A 20,986-nucleotide genomic window follows, 5' to 3' on the forward strand; every position below is an offset into this window, starting at 1 on the left:
TCACAAACCTTGCATCTCCTTTTGCCATTCACCCAACTGTGCCACAATCTCTGATTTTAAAGTAGTCCTTTGTCAAATTCACATAGCTTCCCCTCCTTCCAGGGCTTAGGCCAAACTGTGTGGTAGCAAGTTCCTTTCATATCCTTCCTTTTGTAGAATTCCTTTGGCAAAGTCCAAAGCATACCTCATGGCCATGAGTGTCAAGTGTTGGTTCTTACTGACTTAAATAGTCCTCTGTCCTTCTCTGAAAATACCTTGACACGAAAATGAAGAATAATTCAATGAAGTTCCTCCTAAGTTTTATGGTAATAGCATGAACTCTGGGAGAATGGCCATACAGCCAGGACCATCATTGCCTTAGAGCATTTGCTAATAATAAAATTAATAAAATGCATGCAAGTTATTCATTCAATAAATATTCATTGAGACCTGCCATAGGAACTGAGTAGTGACAGAGCTGGGACCAGGATCCAAGTCTCCTTGCTCAACAGATCCTGCCCTTACCCCAAGGTGCCCTGTGTGAGTACTGACTCTGGGCAAAGCTCTCTTCTAAGCCTGGAAGAATAGGAAGGTTTGCACTCTGCAAACTTATAGTCAATTTCACAGCATAAAGCTCCCTGTTATTCTTCAAAAAGGCAGCTTCGCAACTCTCCCTGGAGTCTGTACTTCCTCATATGACCACCCCTCAACCCCGTATATGAACCCATACCTCTATTTGCTTTTTATTTCCATATATTTAGTTATAACTAAAAAGCTCTCCTTTTGAGGGAATATTTTCAGCAATTGTGCTGCCTTCTTTGAACTTGTTTCTCCTAATCCAGCAGCCTGTTTCTCTTCCCCACTGTGAAATTGACGAAAACCAGCAACGGGTTTTTATATAGAGACTGGACATAGCATTAATGTTTGAGATTTTTCCCCCTTTTAACACAAGACATTTTCCAGTGCATCTTTATTATTATTATCATTATTCATCAAAAGCTTTTTTATCCAAAAAGATAATTCAGATCTAGAAACCTTGTTCAACCAATTGTTCTCAAGTGGTGCTCTCCCGGGGAGTGAATTATATCCTAAATATAACAGTAAAACATTTTGTTGAAGAATAGAGTAAGTAAAACATATTCTGGTTTTCTTTGCTCATTTGAGTGTATTCAACTCATAACACCTTTTTTTTTGTTTTGGTAAGAAGTGGCAGGCTATTTATCCTGTTTTGCTCAGTGAGAAAGAAAAATACAGGAAAGGACACAGAGCTTTAAAAATAGCATCAATGGCAGAAGTAAACACAAACCCAGGGAGTTGTCTTACTGAACTTCATATTCACCATTAAAGAAAAAATTATCCATGACACCAATGAAAGATGATAAGGCAGACTTTATTCAGGACTATCATGATAGGCGTAGGGACCACTGCAATGGGGTATTGCAATAGGGAAGAGAGACTGGGCTCAACTCTGAAGATAGCAAAGAAAAAGTGGGAATGTATACCCAAAGTGGGGGGAAGGTGGTCAGTAGGTGAAAAATTACTAAGAAGAAACAATAGGAGTAAAGAGGTAAACCTAACTGGGTTCTTGCTAAAGGCAGGCCAGGGTGATCAGACATCACCCAGGAAGATGATGGAGGATGAGGAACCTGGTCAGGCAGTGAGGGTGATCAGATATTGAGGATTAACGTTAAACTGACTCAACAGGATTCTTGGTAAAATTAGACAATGCAGAGATAAACATGGAAGCCCAAAGGTCAGGACCTAATTGAGAAGAGAGTTCAGAGGAGCCTGATTAGAGTTTGGTCAAGGAGAGAATCTTTCACCATCAAGCCAAGCACAATGCCCAGCACACAGCAGGTGCTCAATAAGTGTTTGTCAAATAAAGAAATGAGTGAGTGTATGCTGTGTCCCAGAACCAACCCTTTCCTTGAAGCATGTCTGGGCAGAGGCTCTGAGTCCACAGCCTTGCTGCATTGTGGCGTTGGCCAGCTGAGGAGAGCAGAGGGTGTCGTATTTTAAAAAGCATCTCGCTCCACAACTTGCACCCACTTCAGAGTCAACCTCAAGAGGACTCTGTCTGCACATGAGATGAGAGTCCTCTAAAAGCTATGTCCAAAGAAGCTTCCCAGGTCCTCTCTGGAGTTTCAGAGGACAGGGGTTCACAGCACTACCACTGGGGTCTGGGATGGAGAATCTTATGAAAACCCCAAAGTCAAGCCATTGACTTTCCCCTGAAACAGGCTCTATGTTTTGTGCTCCCCAATATCAGACACTTGCTTGTGCATCCTAAGGGTACCCCTTCCATCAACACTGAACTTCCCACTGTTCCATGAACACCTCCATGCTTTTGTGAGTGCTGTTTCCTCAGGCTAGAATCTTCTTGCACCAATATATTATGTGGAAAACTACTCATCCTTCAAGAACCTGCTTACAAATCATCTGCACTTGAGGCAAGAGGATTGCTTGAGCCCAGGAGGATGAGGCTGCAGTAAGCTGTGATCACACCTGCACTCCAGCCTGAGTGAAAGAATAGACCCTATCTCTCAAAAAAAAAAAACAAAACAAAAGAAAACAAAAAAAAAAACCTGGGTGCTCTTAAAATATAAAGATGCCCAGGCTTCACATCTGGAGTTTCTGATGCAATAAGTCTAGAGTGGAACCAGGGATACTGATTTTCTAATAGCTCCCAAGATGATTCTGGAAATCAGCCATGTGTGGGAGTCTCGTCTAGAAAATAGAGACTGTGCTTTGTTCAGGTTTTTCATCCAGCCTGTGGCACAGCATGGGCATGGAGTAAGAGATCTATCTTTGCTTGTTAGGTAGGAGTATAAGTAAGTGGATGGACAGATGTCCGGCAGACGTTGAGGGAAAGAACTGCATTCTGAATCACTATAAGACTGAGAGGACATGAAAGAGAGATTCTAAATTTAGTTCAGATCCTCTGGGAGTGGGCAGCAGAACTGAACCCCATCCTCTGCTCCAAAGAACCTTGGCTAGTCTAAGGAGCAAATGGTCTGCATTTAATTTCTGGCAGATTCTCTCTTTTCCCTCTGCATTTTTTCCCCATCTCTCCCTGCCTCCTCAAAGGCACTTATAAGTAGCTATCCAGTCTTAGCCAAGTCCCAGATCAGACATCATCAAGTCCTGAGGCAGGACACAAGCCACAGACTTGAACAATGTGGCTAAACACCCAGGCAAGGGCCTGGAATGTGTCTCATTAATGGACGTCCAGCTCTCCAAAAGGCCTAATGAGATCTCTGAGTCAATCCCGGGCAGGGAATCCAACCAAACAGAAAAACCAGTGTCAGAAAGGTGAGAAAAACCTTGAGTTGGAGATGTATGTGGCTGCCTTCCCACCGCACAGAAAAGAGAGTCGACCCTCAACCCTGGAGGCGTGATCTCAGTTGGAGGCAGCAGTGCTTTGCGGTTCCCCTCCTGGCTCCCCTGCTGTCTGACAGCATTTGGAACCCCTCTGGTGCTCTCCTTAAGAGCCATTAGAATCCATAATTTAAATGCAAGAGCGTTTTTGATAGAAAAAGGAGTAATGCTTGATTTAATTTTATTGCCATCAGTTTCACTGGGAAAAGGGAAGTGGGGAGGGGAGGGGAGGGGAGGCCGAACTTCTTCCCCACAAGCAATGACATCTGCTGCTGGCGGGGAAAATGCCCAGAGCAGTGCCTTTCCATGCAATTACTCCTGGGCATGCAAATAAAAACAACCTTCTTTTCCTCCCCAGTCTGCCAGCCTCTTCCGAATCTCTGGAAACAAGCTCTCTGCAATTGGGCAACTTGACAGACTGTTCCTGCTACAAACATCAGCTGTCACAGACATAATGCAACAAGAAGGGAAGGCTCTAGGGCCGAGCAGAAGTAGTCAGGACAGCTCAAATGTAGCCAGCAAAGGGACTGTTCGGGTAAGCATGACAGAGTCCCTCAGATGGGTCTTGAGAGTTTGCCTATATTTCAGTGTCTGTTTTCACAGGGAGAATTCATGGGCTACACACAAATCTCATCTTGAAAAAACAAGAACAAGAAGGGAACAAAAAATAGATGGATGCATCTATAGCAATGTCATTGAAATTCTTAATCAAATAAAGTCATAAAAATCACTGTACCCTCCAAAGGTCCCCAGCTCGTACCCTCTCTGACATTCTTGCAATTTAGCCAAGAGGAGGGTGTAGGTCTGTAGGGAGAGAGCCAGTTAGCTTCTCCCACTGCCTTGCCAAACTGCACACCCTACAGTGGTCTGGTCAGGGCCACACATCCCACTGGAAAGTTAATTTGGACTTCACTGAGTACATCACATTCCAAAGAGAAAGGATGAATTGTGGTGTGGCGTGGGACAGTGAGCAAGTCCTTCAGTGGTTAGTGCAGACATATGTCCTGAAGGTCACACAAGCTGTCTGCCAGACCTACTGCCTCCTCTGGGATTCCAGCTACATTCACCTGGTTAACTAGTTGGTACCACATAACCCTGCTACAGCTGCTTGGACCAGGGAGGCAGGCCTGATTGAAAAACAGCCTAGGAAGAGGCTTGCCTCGAGGACCCGCCAAACAGGCACAATTGTGACCTCATTGAGCTGATCAGATCTCATTGCTTAGACAATTTGAGAGCCCAGAATTAAAAAAAAAAAAAAAAATAGCAATTGTTAGAGGCAATAAAAACATCCTCCTTACCAACAGGCAGACGAAGTTCCTATCTAATTGCCACAGTACAAAAAAAATTATTTTGTGAAGAATTAATACTTGTTTTATTTTGTAAAGCATTCAAATAATTATTACAGGGAAAACTTAAAACTTTTTCTAGACTTATTTATGTATTTTTTCTTAATGTCTGTTTAATCTCTGCTCCATATTTTTAAATGTTATTTTATTGTGGTAAGAACATGACATGAGATCTACTTTCTTAACTAATTTTTAAGTGTATAATACATTGTCGTTTACTTTCGGTACAATGTGGTACACCAGATCTCTAGGGCTTACTCATCTTGCTTAACTGAAACTTTATCGGCATTTATTTTGAAATTTGGGAGAGGGAGGAGAGAGTAGCCTATGGATATTCTGATCTAAATGTCTTGATCTAAGCCTGAAAAAGTACACAGAGAGGGAGCAGGAATAGAAGCCAGGAATAGGAGGGAAGGAGAAAATTGAGCCGTCAGAAGACCAGAGCAGCAGAAGTTGGAAACTCTCTGAGCCTCCATGGTGAGCAGGGAGCACAGAAAGGGGACTCAGATGCCTGCTTCTCAGACACCTGCCTGAATTCCTCTGGTGCCCCACAGCTCCTGCTGTGGCCTTGGTGGTCTAAGCTTCCCTATTTCCCCATGTTGCCTTGCTGCAAATTCCTACTTCCTAAACTTCAGTTTGTCTTTGCTTCTTGAAACCTAAAAAAGCCTAACTAAGGCATCAATTACACTAGCAAATAAAAGAAATTCATTCAGACAGTATTATCAAAGCCAAAGGTCAGGTACTTTAAAGGGAATGGACAGGATATAATGATTTGTGTGGTTCAACTGAGAAGCTTAATTCAAGAAGAGCTTCAAGATGGAAGATAGACTTTGCAGAAGAACATGGAGTAAATTCAGAAGACAGACACCAGGATGAACATATGCAAACCATGTCCTAAGCAGGCAACCTCCAGAGAGCTAGGGATGTACAGCCTGTAGAATAGAAAACTCATGAGGCTCATGATAGACGATGTCAAGTGGAAGAAGGGCTGGAATTGTTTCGTGTGCCAAAGATAGAAGAGCATGGGAGTAAAGGTTTTAGTTCAATATTAGGAAAAGCTTTCCAAATCTGAGCTTCATTAGAAGATGGGGTGAGTTGTTTGTCACTGAAAGTGTTCAAGGAGAAACTCAGTTTTTAGAATCTCAATTTAGGTCAGACTCAATTAGAAATATCGTATTCACTGTGATAAGAAAAGCTAATACAAGGTAAAGAACCCTAAAGTTGAAAATTAAGTGAATGCAGCAACAAACCAAATATATTGAACAAACTTGTAGCTGATCTGAGATCGACAAACGGCAATCATAAGACTACTGGGGTGAAAATATTCTTGCCTAGAAATTCTGCATTTATTGGACTTGGGGGTATTGTCATTCTTTTATTGTGGTCAGTGTGGATAATCTCTAACTATCCATCTTTATTTAGCCTAAATGGATCAAATAAGAGAATGTTTTATGCATAAAATGTTTTAAGTTATCAGTTGATAAAATCAAGGGATAGAATATTAGAAGAGCCCCTTGGAAATCTAGGACAATCTAACATGATCGCAGGATTACTTTTCTTTGGGGAACAAATGAAAGTTAATAGACTGTAACCATTATTTGTGAGTTACAAGAATGTCTATGTGCCTTTTTTCCAGAAGATAAATATACTGAGGGAGGAGAAAATGTAATACCTGCCAAATAGCTTTCTCAAAGCTCTTTGTTGGAAGGCTGTGCTGACTTGCTCTCTATAGTTCTTCTAGAGGAGAGAAATAATCTCATCTCCTATTGACCTGAATGAGCTGAGAGGGTTACTATTAATGGATACAATAGACTTGAAACTTCTAAAGGAAGATATAAAAAAGAATCAGACTACCTCTCTGCAACTACCGTTCCCTGCAGGAACAGCCACTTCATTTCTGCCAAAGATTTGAGGACTAGAAGCAAAACCTTTCTACTATATCCCATCACTAAGCAAGTTCTTCCGCCTTGGGTTACAAGACTATTCAGATCTTCTTAAAACTTTACTTTTGGCAGAAAGTTGGAAGCAAAGTAAATAATATAAGAATATTTCTTAGGATTGTATTTGATAATGAAGAAAAGGACAACATGATTTTTGGACTTAGAGTCCTAAAATGTCCATCTCATTGCAAGGAAAAGAGTATCAATAACTTCTAACACTGGTGTCAGGGACGTCCCTAATTTTGGAAAAGTCCCATGATACTTTATTTGGTAGGAGACTGGACTAATAATTGCTGTTTCCTTGCATCTCCAAAGCATTACACATGCGCTTATGCAGCTAACTTTATATATAACAGCTGAAATAATATTTCATGCAAATGTTCTAAGTATAGGAAGGGAAATGCAATGAGAACAGCTTCAGCATTTCCAAAGGGAAAATTGATCTTTAGCACTTGATGTGCAATCAAACACTGAAATGATTTTTTTCACTTGATAACCTTCCAGCAGGAATCCTGACATAATGCTTAAGAGCCTCCGCTGTTGTTGAATTTTAACCTTCCTTTAAAAATACGAATAGAACTTCGTTTGCTAATTCAAACCTGAAAACAATTTGAAAGGTATTTCAATTTTTTATATGCTCTAGAATTTTAAGCATGTTCAAATGAAGTAAATAGGGGGAAAAAATGTATTTAGCTTGTTAGCAGCTTTATTCAGCCATACCCATTATGGTTAAAAAAAAAAAAAAAAAAAAAAAAAACTCTTCAGGAAATTGGTCAGGCACAGTGGCCCACTCCTGTAATCCCAGCACTTTGAGAGGCTGAGACGGGCAGATCACTTGAGGTTAGGAGTTCAAGATCAGCCTGGCCAACATGGTGAAACTCTGTTTCTACTAAAAATACAAAAATTAGCTGGGCGTGGTACTGCATGCCTGTAGTCCCAGCTACTTAGGAGGCTGAGGCAGGAGAATCGCGTGAACCTGGGAGGTGGAGGTTGCAGTGGGCCGAGAGAGCCCCACTGCACTCCAGCCTAGGCAACAGAGCGAGACTCTGTCTCAAAAAGAAAAAAAAAAAAGGAAAAAAAAATTCTTAAGGAAAAGAATACAAAAAAAAAAAAAAAACAGTTTGAAACTAATGTCACAGGGAAGGATGATCTTTAATCCTAAATAAGTTGAGTTTTAAAGGGAAAACAGTGAAACCACTAGCTTAAAAGCAAAACAAGATTTAAGAGATAGAAATGCAGAGGGGACTATTCTGCAGTTAAAATGACTAGACTATTTCATTTAATGCAAGTCAGATGTGATGCTTATGCAAACCATTAGAAGTTGCCTGGAATATATGAAATTCTAAGAAATACAATAATACATGCTGTGTGATGCATCGTGCAAAACTTGTGAAAATAAAATAGGAGAGATAAAACAAATTTGAGTTTTAAAATATATGAAAAATGAGATGTGACATCCTTGATAGAAGTGTTTTTAATAATGGCACTTTGAAGTATGTATTAAAAAGAATATAAGCAAATCCATGTTCTTTTGGAATGTGTATGCCCATCTAAGAGATCCTAGCAAGCTCACTGTATCCAATGGCACAGAAATGGCGTCTGTCCCAAAGCCAGGCTGGAGGGGAACACAGTGTTTATGACTTCCTATCTCCCAGCCCCATGGAGTTGCCTTGGTGACGTTCCTCTCATACTGACCTGCTCTCCCAAAATACAACAAGCCAGATGCCCGTGGGTTTGGGTGTGTCTAATTGAGCCACACTAAGCACCAAATGACCTGGAAATGTCTAATCCTGCTTTTGTCAGAACAAATTACTGGGTTACTGTCATGTTCCTCTGCGGACTAATTTATGATTCAATACAAAGTCCTGTGCAAAGCCTTGGGCCAAGTCTGCTGCCTACTTCACTCCCACATGCAGAGTTGTGGACATGCTGCTCTGGTATGAAGAGCATCCAGTCTGAAATGGTGAGACTAATAAGAAAACCATCAAATGAAACACTGCAAGAATCCTGGAATGAGGTGTGCATTTTGTGCCTTTTGCTCCTCAAAAGATTATTTTTTGGAAAGAGAGCCCTGGTATGCTCTCTACAAATTACCCTCTGCAATATTGCTACTGAGCCCATGTTCCATGCCATGGTGGTGAGCTCTAACCTCACAACTCTAATATTTTTTGTATCAAAGCATGTTCATTGCATAAACAATTCATCAAGGTAGAGCGTTCACAGAAAGAAACTTGAACATCTCGTTTGAGCTGAAGATATATTGGTGTCTGGTAGAACAGTCTCTGCCCCTCTAAGCTCCCTCTCAACTCACCACCCTACCACAGGGCCCTGAAAGGGCACAGGACGCTGGTTCTAAGTGCTTAGGGAATTTCTCTAGACTGCACTGTCAACTGCGCTCAAACAGTCTGGAGAATATTGTACTCAACACCCTCCATCTGAAGTCTGAAAGGAAAAGAATTACCTAGTAATCAGAGGCAACTGACTCCAAATGTGAAAAGTATGGCACATTTAATTACATCTAAATTAAGGATTTCTGGCCAGGCGCGGTGGCTCACGCCTTTAATTCCAGCACTTTGGGAGGCCGAGGTGGGTGGATCACTTGAGGCGAGCAGTTCCAGACCACCCTGGCCATCACAGTGAAACCCTGTTTCTACTAAAAATACAAAAATTAGCCAGGCATGGTGGCGCACACCTGTAATCCCAGGTACTCAGAAGGCTAAGGCAGGGAAATCGCTTGAACTCGGGAGGAGGAGGTTGCAGTGAGTCAAGATTGCACCACTGCACTCCAGCCTCGGAGACAGAGCGAGGCTCTGTCTCAAAAAAAAAAAAGAAAGAAAGAAAGAAAAAAAATTTAGGATTTATATTTAATAAAGAACACCATGGCAAATTTAATGAATGGAAATGGATTTGGGAAGACATATACTGCATATTAACAGGTGATATTAATCTTAGATATTACTTAATATATAATGAACCAATCAGTAAACAAAAGAAATGCTCACATTTTAGCATTATGTTTTGTTGTTTTCCTTTTGGACTTCACATGGAGGGTGTTGAGTATAATATTCTCCAGATTCAGGCTCTCTATCATCATTAATCTATGCAAAGCCCTTCTCTTGTTTTATTTCGGTATTTTCCTCATCATAACCCACCAACACCCTTACTTCCCTTCCGTGGCCCCATAGGCATTAATTATAATATAATTAATATATATTTTAATATATTAATATATATTCTTGGATTATATATATATGTCCTGAAAAAGATATGTGAAAGTGATTTCAATTTATATAAATAGTATTGAGCTATATATGTCCTTTAGTTTCCTCCCATTTTATTCAAAACTATATATAACTATATATCTGTATATGTAGATATATATATCTCACTGCATCTACATAAATAATATATCATTGCTTCTGACTGCTAGATAGTGTTCCATGATTTGCATCCAGCACTTACTACTAAGTACAGCCATATTGCTCTTCAGGACTGTTCCTTTACATTCCAGGAGTGATGCAAGAGAATTCCTGTTTGCTCATAATTGGTATTATCCAACTTTCTAACTTTTCCCAATCTGATTGTTGTAAAGTGGCGTCTCATTATTCCTTTCATTTGCATTTCTCCAATTACTGCTGAAAATGGACATCTCTTCACATGTGTGTTACCCATTTATATTTCTCCTTCTATAGATAGCTTATTCATTTCTTGTGACCATTGTCTTTCATTTATTGATTTGTTCATTGTATGTATTCAGTAATATCTAAGATTAATATCACGTGTTAATATATAGTATATATCTTCCCAAGTCTATTTCCATTCTGTTAAATTTACCTATGGTGTTATTTATTAAATAGAAATCCTTAATTTTGATGTAGTTAAATGTACCATAGTTTTCACATTATTTTTGCACTTTTTGCATTATGCTTAAGATAATCTCCACTAAAACATCACAAGAAATTTTTATTAGAATTATATTAAATTTCTAGATTAACTCAGGTATAATTTGTATCTTTACAACATTCATCTTGTCATGAAAATGTTACAGCTCTCCAATTATTCAGGTCTTCTTTTATGTCTTTCATAAGGTTAAAAAAATTTTCTTATGACAATTTTCCCTGTTCTTTGTAGGTTATTCCTAACTATAATTTTTATTGTGATTATGAATAATGTCTGTTTTCCTATGGCATTTTCTATTAAATTCTTGCTATGGCAGACTTTTCAAAGTTTATTTTAACAGAAAACTTCCAACTCTCTTATTGTATTAAGTGTTTGTTTATTGTGTTTTCTAAGCAGATGATTATTTTATCTGCAAATAATGGCAAATTTGTTCCTCCTTTGAATCCTTCTATTTCTCATTTCCATTTCTTGTCTTCCTGTACTAGCCAGGACCTTTAGTTCTTTATAGAACGGTAAGCAGTGCTGACATGACAAATTCTTGTTTTGTTCCTGATCTATAAGAGAGTGAATTTAGTTTCTCCATCAAATATGATGTTGTCTGTAGGATTTTTGTACATCATATTTATGAAATTAAGGGAGTTTCCTTCATGTCTTAGTTTACTGAGAAGTGCTTTTCCTAATTAATAGATATTAAAATTTGTCAAATTCTATCTATTAATGTGAGTGTCAACAGTAGATTTTTTTGATTTTAGAAATTTTTTAAAATTTTTAGTTAAAATTTAATCTTAAGTTTTTTCTGATTTTGAGTTTCTGATTGATTTTAAGTCATGTAATTTCTGGGACAAATGCTACTAGATCTATATATGTATAAATTTTACTTTAAGTTCCAGGATACATGTGCACAACGTGCAGGTTTGTTACATAGGTATACATGTGCCATGGTGGTTTGCTGCACCTATTTACTCATCCTCTAATTTTCCTTCCCTTGCCTGCCACCCCCAACAGGCCTGGGTATGTGTTGTTCCCCTCCCTGTGTCCATGTGTTCTCATTGTTCAACTCCACTTATGAGTGAGAACATGTGATGTTTGATTTTCTGTTCCTGTGTTAGTTTGCTGAGAATGATGGTTTCCATCTTCATCCATATCCCTGCAAAGGACATGAACTCATCCTTTTTTATGACTACATAGTATTCCATGGTGTATATGTGCCACATTTTCTTTATCCAGTCTATCACTGATGGGCATTTGGATTTGCTCCAACCCTATTGTAAATGGTTCTGCAATGAACATATGTGTGCATGTATCTTTATAGTAGAATGATTTATATTCCTTTGGGTATATACCCAGTAATGGAATTGCTGGGTCAAATGGAATTTCTGGTTCTAGATCCTTGAGGAATCACCATACTGTCTTCCACAATAGTTGAACTAATTTACATTCCCATGAATAGTGTAAAAGTGTTCCTTTTTCTCCACAACTTCTCCAGCATCTATTGTTTCTTGACTTTTTAATAATCACCATTCTGATCAGCATGAGATGGTATCTCATTGTGGTTTTGATTTGCATTTCTCTAATGATCAGTCACGTTGAGCTTTTTTTCATATGTTTGTTGGCTGTGTAAATGTCTTCTTTTACAGTGTCTGTTCATATCCTTTGCCCACTTCTTGATGGGGTTGTTTTTTTCTTGTAAATTTGTTTAAGTTCCTTATAAATTCTGGATATTAGACCTTTGTCAGATGTGTAGATTGCAAAAATTTTCTCCCATTCTGTAGGTTGCCTGGTCACTCTGATGATAGTTTCTTTTGCTGTGCAGAAGTTCTTTAGTTTAATTAGATCCCATTTGTCAATTTTGACTTTGTTGCAATTGCTTTGGCATTTTCATCATGAAGTCTTTACCCATGCCTGATCATAGTATATTTCTATAATACAGTTGACCCTTGAATAACCTGGGGGTTAGGGGTGCTGCCCCTCATGCAGTTGAAAATCTGCATATAGGCCAGGTGCGGTGGCTCACGTCTGTAATCCCAGCAGTTTGGGAGGCCAAGGCAGGCAGATCACGAGATCAGGAGATTGAGATCATCCTGGCTAATGCAGTGAAACCTTGTCTCTACCAAAAAATACCAAAAAATAGCCAGGCATGGTGGCACACACCTGTAGTCCCAGCTAATCGGGAGGCTGAGGCAGGATAATTGCTTGAATCTGGGAAGCAGAGGTTGCAGTGAGCCAAGATGGCGCCACTGCACTCTAGCCTGGGTGACAGAGCAAGACTCCGTCTCAAAAAAAAAAAAAAGAAGAAAATCTGCATATAACTTTTGACTCCCCAAAAACTTAACTGCCGATAGCCTACTGTTGACCAAATGCCTTATGAATAACATAAAAAGTTGATTAACACGTTTGGTATGTTATATGTGTTATATATTGCATTGTTACAATAAAGTAAGTTAGAAAAAATAAAATGTTATTAAGAAAGTCATAAGGAAGAAAAAAATATTTATTATTCATTAAGTGAAAATGGATCATCATAAAGGTCATCATCTGTTGTCTTCATGCTGAGTAGACTGAGAAGGAGGAAGAGGAGGGATTGGTCTTGCAATCTCAATGGTGGCAGAGGCAGAAGAAAATCTGCATATAAATGGACCCACTTGATTCAAATGTGTTGTTCAAGGGTCCACTGTATATTGGTTGGTGCTCATCTAATATTTTACATAAGAATCTTCTATCTCTGTCATAAACAAAATGAACCTAAAATTTTATTTTGTTGTACTGACTTGGTTTTACAAATCAAGGTTATGCCAGCCTCAGAAATGACTAGAATTGCTTTTGTTCTGTTTTATTTTCTGAAGCAATTTACTTAGATACAAATTATCTAATTAATAAATTAACTAATTTGCTTCCTGAAATTCTATGAGAGCCCATCCTCTAAAACCATCTAGATTGAAACTTTTCTATGAAATTAGGATAATTTCTATTTCAATCCATTTGAAGTTTCTATTTTTAAATCTGAGAGTAATGGTTGCTTATAATTTTACTATTTTAGGCCAGGCATGGTGGCTCATGCCTGTAATCCCAACACTTTGAGAGGCCCAGGAGGGTGGATCACCTGAGGCCAGGAGTTCGAGACCAGCCTGGCCAACATGGCGAAACCCCGTCTCTACTAAACATACAAAAAATTTAGCCGGGTGTGGGGGCGCATGCCTGTAATCCCAGCCACTCAGGAGGCTGAGGCAGGAGAATCACTTGAACCCAGGAGGCAGAGGTTTCAGTGAGCTGAGCTCGTGCCACTGCACCCCAGCCTGGGCAACAGAATGAGATTCTGCCTCAAAAAAAAAATGATATTTTAAAATTTCTTTTACTTCTGATTATTTCCCCTTTCAGAGTGTTTTATTTGCATATTCTCTTTTATCTTTGATTAATCTTGTCAAATATTTGTCTAATATTAATAATTATTTTAAAAATCATTATTTTGGAAGTTTTCAATTTGATCTCTATTTTTGCTCTAATATTTACTATTTATTTTCTTCATTTTTCTTTCTTATTTGGTGTTCTTTTTCTATCTTTTAAGACAGAATATTTATATTCTATTCTATAGATCAAAGCTATACATTTTCCTCTGCATATTGATTTAGTTCTGTCCAATAAATCTTGACCTTTACTACCTTCATCTATTTTTAGTTTTCTTTCTGCATAGTTTTGTTTTAAATATTTCTCTCATAGAAACATATTTCTCTAATCTGAGAGTTTCTTTTGACTGGTGCAGCCTGGTTACATTTATTGTAATTACGACAGAATCTATTTAATCCTATTTTAAGATTTATTTAATCTTATTTTATGCTTTCAATGTATCATATATTTTTGAAGGTTTTCTACTCCATTGCTAATTTTCATTGAATAAATCAGTATATTCTTCTGATGGTTTGAAAGTTATACATTCCAGGTCGAGCATCGGGGCTCATGCCTGTAATCCCACCACTTCAAGAGGTTGAGGCAGGTGGATTGCCTGATCACCCCACTGCACTCCAGCCTGAGTGACAGAGTGAGACCTTGTCTCAAAAAAAAAAAAAAAAAAAAAAAAAAAAGAAGAGAGAAAGAAAAAGACAAAGAAAAGGAGAGAAAGTTACATATTCTGGAGCTAACAGCTGTATTGGTGGCTCTTTGATTTCGTCGTTTTCTGACTGTAGTAAAAGCCAGTTCCTTCTAACTCAGCTCTGTCATATAGTTCTAGGAAGTTTTTCCTGAAAATTCAACTTTAAAGCTGTTTCAGCAACTTTCCCAATAACTGAGCAATCTATAGGCCTTAAAAATCCCTTTTTATTTAAACTAGCTTGAGTGGACTCTGTTATGCAACCAAAGTCTTTACTTGGTCAGAAAGATAGTTTTCATCTCAATTCCTTTAATGAATATTCATCCATTTGGGATTTCTATGTTTAAATACAAGTGATACTTGCTTATAATTTTATTCTTTTAAAATCTCTTCTATTTATAATTATTTCTTCTTTTCATAGTATATTTTGTTTATTTACATGCTCTCTCTTATCTTTGATAAGTCTTGTCAAAGACCTGTCTAATCAGCTTCCTAACAAGTATCTTAGCATGTTCTCATATCCTTCTGATATCTTTATTACTATCTTGTAAATGTATTATTATCATCAATAGCTTTAGTTTTTTGTTTTTTTTTTCTGAGATGGTGTCTCACTTTGTTGCCCAAGCTGGAGTGCAGTGGCACAATCTCAGCTCCCTGCAACCTCTGCCTCCTGAATTCAAGTGATTCTCCCACCTCAGCCTCCCAAATAGCTGGGATTACAGGCACCTATTCCCATGCCCAGCTAATTTTTAAAATTTTAGTAGAGATGGGATTTCACCATGTTGGCCAGGCTGGTCTCCAACTCCTGACCACAGGTGATCCATCCACCTTGGCCTCCCAAAGTGCTGGGATAGCAGACATGAGCCACAGCACCCGGTCCAGTTCTAAATTTGTAATGGATTATTTTTCTTTATGTGTTATTGATCTGCTACCACAACAACGTATGTAATAAACACATACAAAATCTCAGTGCCATAAAAAACAAACATTCAGTTTTGCTCACAAGTCTATGAAGTTAACTGAGCAGATCTGATCTGCACTGGGATTGGTAAGGCACACCCATTCATCTGAGATTAGCTACAGGTCATCTAGAAGTCTTCCAATATCTTACTGCCTCCCTTACATGTCTGGAGCCTACTCTGGGACAACTGAGCTGACTCAGCTCTGCCTGACATGGTCTACAGTCTTCCAATACACTAGAGTGGACTTGTTTTTATGGTGGTAGAGAGTGCAGAGGTATTCAGGCCCCCTGAAGCTTTGGCTTAGAACTGGCATACCATCATTTTTTGCCACATTCTAACAGCCAAAGCAAGTCACAAAGCCAACCCAGATTCAAACGGTGAGAAAATAGACCCTACTTCTTGATTAGAGAACTGCAAAGTCACATTTCAAAAGCCACCGACAGAGAGAGGGGTGGGAAGTCGGGTTATCCTTATAATCACTCCATTGTTTCAGTTATCTACTGCTTTGTAACAAAGCACCCCAAAATATAGCAGTTTAGGATAAAACCTTATTATTATCTCTTATGATTCTACATTATGGCCAGATTTAGATAGGCAGTTCTTACCTGGGTCTTTAATTCAGTTGCAGACAGATGATGGCTGGGGCTGAAGTCATATGAAGGCTCAATGGAACAGGGCATCCACGACAGTTCCCTTAGCCACATGTCTGGTGGCCTCAGCTGAGATGACTGAAATAGCTGGGGACTTGCTTCTACGTAGCCTGTCCATGTTGCTAGTTTGTAAAGTTTCAGCATAACAGTCTCAGGATATTCAAAATTCTTTCATGGCTGCTTGTTTTCACCACAGTAAGCATTCCAAGATCCCAGCCTCAAAAGTCACACAGCGTCTCTTCTGCCACACTCTACTGCTTACACAGGGCAAGCACTGATTCAATAGAGAAGACCACATGAAGCTTTGGATACTGGAAGGTATTTGTGGGCACCATACATACGTATGTGTGTAATATCATGTGTGTGTGATATCATCTTCAGCTTAGCTTCTGAATTTGTAGTTAATTTCTATTCTTTCCATGTGAATAAATATATGTGTACATGATGCTGTTTTGTAGACAATAAATTTTAGTTCTTTATTTCCTATGTCTACTAAAGTATTGAGTTTACTTTCCTTCTTGTCAGACTATGTAATTCTTTAAACAGTGTTCTCAAAGTGGATGTTTTTTGAGGCCTTGCATGACTAAAAATATCATTATTTCTTACTCACATTTAATTTTTCGAAGTTCACTTTCTTCAATATTTTGCATCCAGTGTTGCTATTGAAACACTTCTCTAAGTGATTAGAGTAAGTTTTCTTTATTATATACTTTATCTACTCTAATGCACACTCTCAAGTAATGTTGCCCCTGAGGGAACCTATATTTCCTGCACAGGCTCTCCTCTTTTCCAACAGCTGCCTCAGTGATAACCCAGTTCTGGAAGTGGAGAATGGAGAAAGGAGGCAGCATTCAGGCTCCAGCTCAAGGTTACACCTGCTTTTATCCACCCCTACTCATGCCCAAGCCACAGGCTTCATAATATCCTGCAGTCTCAAGTCAAGAGCTGGCCCTGCCACTGTCCTCCTCACAGTGGCTGTGGGAAAGGCAATGTCTCACTCAGGAAAAGATGGGGCACAATAAGAACACCCCCCAGCCTGCTTCCATTCCAGGCTACCTTCAGCATCAACCTCCATCATTTACCCTCTCCCCACAACCATAAAGAGTCTCCATCACCTCCACCTCCTCAGGCAGTTCTCACAATGTCAGTTCTGATATATGACATTACTCCTCTTGGCTCCAGGTCATCCACAGAGCAGAGATCATGTTACTTTGCCATCTGATCAGAAACTATATGTCCCATGCCCCAGATCCTTCAATTCATTTTAAGATAACACAATATGATATTAAAATGTAGGGTTGAAATTAGAACATGCCAAACTTAAGAACATATTTGAAATGAGTTTTTTTTAGTAAACTCTAGTTTAAAAATTTTACTTTATATAATTACCTAGTAAAAAACTGAGGTAAAATGAATAAAGCATCATATGTTATAGATGATAATTTTCTAAGATTGTTTAATCAATAAGGAATAAAAAAGTACCATTACAAGTGTATTGATCTTGGTAAAACAGAAGGACACAAATATCTTGTTATAAATTGTTGGATGCATTCCCGTGTTTCCCTTGTTCTAGAACATTTGGCATTCTTTATCAACTAGTATATAAAAGAATAGAAAAGCAAATGTGTCTCATATTTCCTTTATACTACTATATTAATAAATCAGAAAGATAGTCCACTAGAAAGAATAAATGGCTTCAATTATAAGCCATATATAAGTAATGGATCTGGCCATGTATAAGAAAACATGTTTTCCTTTTATATTCACACCATTCTCAATATCTCACTTCTGACACCAGATCTATGGTGTTTTTCCCACTTGATCTATTATCCAACACTAGCTGGGTGTTTAACAATTCAATTCCATTCTGACACTATCTCAAGTTAGTGCAGAACCCATAGGTTAAGGGCCTCCCACAAGACTCTACCCCCACTACAGATGCCAATGATAAGTAGTAGGTTTCCTGGTTACCCACAGCCTGTACAACTTGGCTACTAATTGGAAGTTCTGAGCCCTCCTTGGGCTCAACAGTTTGCTACAGCAACTCACAGAACGCAGGGAAACACTTGTGTTTCCTGGCTTATTATATAATAAAGGATATGATAAAGAATACAGATAAACAGCCAGATGAAGGTACATGGGGCAAGGTCTGAAGGGTCCCAAGCACAGCAGCTTCTATTGCCATGGAGTACAAGTTTGCCACCTTCTAGCACATGGATGTGTTTAGCACCCTAAGAATTCCTCAAACCCTGTCATTTAGGGATTTTGAAGGTGGCTTCATCATGTAGACATGATCAATTATTAACTAAATCTTCAGCTCATCTTCCCTCTTCAGAGTAGGGGATTGGGGTTGAAGGTTCCAGGCTTCTAATTATGGCTTGGTCTTTCTGGTGACTAGCACCCATGTAGGAGCCCACCAAAAGTGGCTCTTACCACCCTGAAAATTTCAAGGGATTTAGGAGCTCTGTGTCAGGAATTGGGTAAAAGGTGAAATATTAGAACAAAAGATGCACCTAGCATCCCTACCACTCAGGAAATAACAAAGGTTTAAGAGCTCTGGCCAGGAGCAGAGAACAAGACCAATATACACATATGTCTTGTTACATCAAAAAATCACAGGCTAAAAGCAAAGTTTTCTCGTTTTGTTCAACCTATATCAATCTTTGAAGTCACTCGCAGTTGAACCTTTTGTCTTGTTTCAAGTGCCGTCTATAAATTTTATTATTTTCAGTATAGAGTCTTTCTACTTGTTAAATTCACTCAAATCACAGCCCTCTTGCTGTTCAGGGTTTTTTTGTTTTGTCATTGTTCTTTATTTTCCTGTAACAAATGATTTGTCAAGGTCATCATTTTTGCTTGTGACTTTATTTTGAAACATTTTTTTGCAGTTGAAAATACATTTTTTTTGCTGATATTGAATTGTGAGCACACAAACCAAGCACAACGTTATGGTCTTTCTCTCCATATTCTTAAATATAAGAATATATATAAATATTTATACCTTTATATTCTAAGAGTTTGGCACATATAGCTAGCAGTGCTTTTGCCATCTGTTTATTTTGGATGTTATTGACATGAATCTACAGTAAAAAATTCACCATTGGGATCTCTTCTATTAGTACATTTTTCAACTGAAATACCACATTAGAAGAATATTCTTGAACTGACACATTGGAAATACTTTCTTTCCAGTTTACCTGAACTTTCAGAAGAATTTCTCTTTTTTTTTTTTTTTTTCTTGAGACAGAGTCTCACTCTGTCGCCCAGGTTGGAGTGCAGTGGCGCGATCTCGGCTCACCACAACCTCCGCCTCAGCCTCCCAAGTAGTTGGGATTACAGGCACCCGCCACCAAGCCCAGCTAATTTTTGTGTATTTTTAGTAGAGACGGGGTTTCACCATGTGGGCCAGACTGGCCTCGAACTCCTGACCTCAGGCAATCCACCCACCGCAGCCTCCTTAGATTATAGACGTGAGCCACTGCATCCGGCCTAAGAATTTCTTAAGCATGGGTTTTAAAGGAGAACTTCAAAAGCAATAGCGTATGTGTTCCTTCAATTTTTTTTTTTTTTTTTTGAGATAGGGTCTCTGTTGCCCAGGCTGGAGTGCAGTGGCACAATCTCGGCTCACTGCAATCTCTGCCTCCCAGGTTCAAGCAATTCTCCTACCTCAGCCTCCTGACTAGCTGGGACTACAGGCATTCCTCACTATGCGCAGGTAATTTTTTGTATTTTCAGCAGAGATGGGGTTTTATCGTGTTGGCCAGGCTGGTGTTGAACTCCTGGCATCAAGTGATCCACCCACCTCGGCCTCCTAAAGTGTTAGGGTTACAGGCGTGAGCCACCACTCCTGGCCTGTATTCCTTCAATTTTCGAATTATTTTCTTGCTTGATTTGAAAAATGTGGGTGGATTGAGAGATTCTTTTTTTGTTCAAACCAAAATATAACATTTATTTCTAAAACACAGCAGCATTGGCACATTGGGGTTCATTCAGAGGCTGATCCTTAGATGTAGTTACTGTAGGTCAAATAGCAATTTCATTATCAAATTCTTCAGAATTGATACTTTTTGTGGGGTAGGTCTGCCTTGGCACTGAAAATACTGAAAACAATTGTAGAAGTTGTTTTTGAAATTTTGTTTGTTTGCCTTATTTTGTTTTTAAGAAAAATTTGAAAGTCATTTTTCTCAAAGGGCCCCAAATGTCTCCTAAAAACACAATTCCTCTAGCAGGGGCCTGACTCGGCTGACTTACAACAGCCCTCTGCCCATTCATCATACAGACCTGAAATAAGGGGAGTCCACTCCTCGCTTGGGCAAATGAGGGGAGTCCACTCCTCACCAGAGCTCCAGCTAGGCCCTCTGGTGCTAAGAAAGACAGAATTCAGAGAGCAAGAAGGAAGAAAGTGGGCCCAGCCCCTGCACTCTGAGCCTGCCCAGCCCTTGTGGTATTTGTTGCTGTGTTTGAATGGCTTTTGGCTCCAGAGCCCACTTTTACTCTTAGGTTCCTGCTTGCTACCTTCCTGGCTTCAGCTATGCCCACTCCATTTTCATACTCCATCTTAGTACCTGGAAAAATCAGCCATGTTCAATATCCCAGGCCTGTGCTCTGCCCTAGAGGGAAGGAGACACTTAATGAACTGTGAAGTATACCCATCATGCTCTCATGAACCTTTTTTGGTAGTGGAGCATCAAAATGCCTCACCACTTGGTGGGAAGACTGAAGACAGGCAAATTCATTCCTGCAAAGAATA

At 39.1% G+C, this 20,986-nt stretch overlaps 1 long non-coding RNA gene across 1 annotated transcript; it reads left to right on the forward strand.

The window, feature by feature from the left end:
• Positions 1-10,219: 10,219 nt before the first annotated feature.
• On the forward strand, positions 10,220-17,554 carry LOC105488588 (uncharacterized). Its single transcript, XR_011619352.1, has 3 exons — positions 10,220-10,302; positions 16,433-16,554; positions 17,013-17,554. It is a non-coding gene; the product is annotated as an uncharacterized lncRNA (long non-coding RNA).
• The last annotated feature ends 3,432 nt before the right edge of the window (positions 17,555-20,986 follow it).

The sequence above is a fragment of the Macaca nemestrina genome, chromosome 2 (assembly GCF_043159975.1).
Source record: "Macaca nemestrina isolate mMacNem1 chromosome 2, mMacNem.hap1, whole genome shotgun sequence".
In the NCBI taxonomy this organism is placed as follows: Eukaryota; Metazoa; Chordata; class Mammalia; order Primates; family Cercopithecidae; genus Macaca; species Macaca nemestrina.